The sequence below is a fragment of the Solanum stenotomum genome, unplaced genomic scaffold, assembly GCF_019186545.1.
Source record: "Solanum stenotomum isolate F172 unplaced genomic scaffold, ASM1918654v1 scaffold31692, whole genome shotgun sequence".
NCBI lineage: Eukaryota > Viridiplantae > Streptophyta > Magnoliopsida > Solanales > Solanaceae > Solanum > Solanum stenotomum.
This window is the reverse complement of record NW_026031569.1, coordinates 20,995-24,186: the sequence shown is the minus strand read 5'-3', so window position 1 is coordinate 24,186 and position 3,192 is coordinate 20,995.

Sequence of the window (3,192 nt, the reverse complement as noted above, 5' to 3'; positions counted from 1 at the left end):
TTAAAGAAGTCTTTGATGCTATGTAATATGTATACATACCTGTTTGATATTCTTCCAATCTATCTGTTCTCGTTACAGGCAGGGGATCGTAGTGACCGGTGGCTACCACAAGATAGTCATAGGTAACTTGATGTCCATCTGCAGTCAAGACGCCCATTGGCGAGGTAATCTTTGTGGTGGATCAATGATATCTCTGCGAACAAAGGCTCTACCGTTGCTCTTAATCTCACCCATGGTATCTCGAAATAATCCTTCCTGTTAACAGTTTTTTACTAATTAAGACACATTGAACCAAATTGAAGTACACCACAATGATTGATTTCTCAGATGATCACTCAACTAATAGTGTTTATCTCAAAAAATCATTTTTCTTTCGAGATTCCAACTTTCTTCAGCAAAGAAAGTGAGATAGTAATTACTACGAAGGCCTTTTTTCCAATTTGTTCTATTTTGAAGAATCCAAGCTTGATGGACAAAGTTAAAGACCAAGTCATGATGAAAAGGACAAGGAAAATAACATCTCGTTTGAATGGTTGATACCAGTATTATAAAGTGGTATAGTTAGTTTAAATATAATATTTGTTAATATATAATATCTATTTTGTTTTATAAATGATTTGATGTGATTGCGTCATTATCTTATTTTATTTATTTTGTCTTATTTATTATTTGTTTTATTGTGATTTATGTGGTACAATTTGAATTTCGAGGTCAAAGATCTTGAATTTGGGTTGAATTTTTTTTGAAATAAAATTCTACTTATTTGGAAACTACGTATAAAGTATTACTCGTATAAGTTACAGTAATTGACAATTCAAAATATATGAAAAAATTACGATCAAAGAAAGATTCATTTTGATCTCGATATTAGAAAAATAACAAATAAATTGAGACGATAATAATCATATTTTATCGTTTAATATATCCTTTTACGATAGTTCTATATCGTACTTTACTTTTTTCATAGGTTGATTCTTTAAATTGTTAGTATCGAAAATAATATAACAATAAAAAATAATACAATCAATTTAAATATTATATTTATATTATAATACAAGACAATATAATACGATATATTATGGTAAAATAATAGGTTGTACCATCCAAATTAGAAAAGTGTCAGCATCGAATGATTCCAATTAAAGGAAAGGAAATTCAATATAGTATTATCGAAGAAACCTTCAAACTTTCTAGTACATGTATTTCATTTTATATGATATTATTATTTTTATTAATATATTCAAAAAAATTATATTTAGAAATAAATTTCAACATGTTCATCTTTTCTTAATAAAAAAGTTTTTATAGACATGTAAATATTTGTCATTTTTATGATAAAACATTCTAAGTCATACCATACGAAAATGTCAGTATTTAATTAAAATACATCCCATAAATTGATACGAAAAAAAAGATATTAATATAATCCCATAAATTGATACAAAAAAAAAGATATTAATATAATTTAATTTTCTTGAATTGATGTACCTAGGATATGTCATTTTATATCGTGTCTCATCACGTATACAGTTGAATAAATATCAAGAGGCCACTTGTTATTACTCATTTTAGACTCTACCACCACCCAAGGAGCGGAGCTAGGTATGGTCTATGGAGTTTATTTGAATTTTTTTCGATGAAAATTATATTATTGTTAATTTATACACGAAAAATTACTTTTTATGTATATTATATAATAGTTATTGAACTTTCATCGATGTTTTCATGTGTTAGCTTTTTCTTCATTTTTAAATTCTCTTAGTGGAAAATACTGACTCTGTCACTGTCATGACTGACCACCTTCAATTCCTTCATCACCAATCTCCATTATTAGTCGCAGATACCAATTNACCTCGTGAAATTAAACTTGCCAGAGGAGCCAATTTAGAAATAAAGAATCTTTGCTCAACAGATACAAAACACAAATGCTTTAGCTTCTTTTTATCATTTTCCAAAAGTTGATAAACTTTGCGAGCATAAACATTTCATACGATTATACATACAAGTAATTTGCTCGTTGAAAAACAGACAAAATGGTTGAATTAAGCACATGGATGATATCTTAAAGAAGTCTTTGATGCTATGTAATATGTATACATACCTGTTTGATATTCTTGTTTCATATCAGCATGGTAGTATACTCATATGAGTTGGGCATAAATATCACACCATTTCATACTAGGCCATATTATTTAAGTTGTACTCAAATTTTAATTATTTTTTTAATGTGTCTATATATATCTATTTCAGAATAATTTTAGATAAAAATGTTTGAAGTTACATAAAAATGATTAAACATCAATTATGTGTGCATGAACATCAAGAAAATTGTCTGAACTAGCATCAGGTAAAAGGGTTGAACTTCAACCATTTATGACTTAAGTTCAGATACATATGACTTTGATAAGTTTGACTTCAGATATTGTACGTCTGAATTTATTCTGAAGTAACTTATACACTTTACCCTCCTATGTGGTTTGCGAGCTATTGCATAGGAGCGGGAATTTTACCCTGTGTGCACCCAAAGGGTAGCGGCTGCGAATTTCCCATGTCATAAAAAAAAAGTAACTTATAAACTCTACACGCGGTAAGTATAGCTTAAATGATGATACCAAAATAGAGTATCTCCGCACTTCGGCCACTTCTCCCATGGGCTTCCCATCCCTATAAGGCTTGACTTACCAACAAGGATTGTGGTGAGCGGTAAGTATATACCCTTTCATCCGAATTCTAGTCCCTTTGGATATGGGGTCGTCTATGTTAGGGAGCATTTCACCTCAGTGGGACTTCCAGGCACGAATCCTCCGGATCCAATATGGGACTTCCCGATGTAAATCTGAATTTTGTTGGACTCTAATGTGGATATCAGACACCGAATTGAAAAAAAGAAAGTCTTGACTTACTAGANGGCACGAATCCTCCGGATCCAATATGGGACTTCCCGATGTAAATCTGAATTTTGTCGGACTCTAATGTGGATATCAGACACCGAATTGAAAAAAAAAGGCTTGACTTACTAGAGCGATACGTAAAAATCTTATTTGTCATTTTCATTCAAGTGTTCCTTTTTTGTGTCAAATGTTTATATAAAATCAATATATACGTAATATGTGTTTGTGTATATACTTAATTCTTTCACTTAATTATGGTTAACTAATTAAATAAAATCTAAATTAACAAGTAGATCGAAAA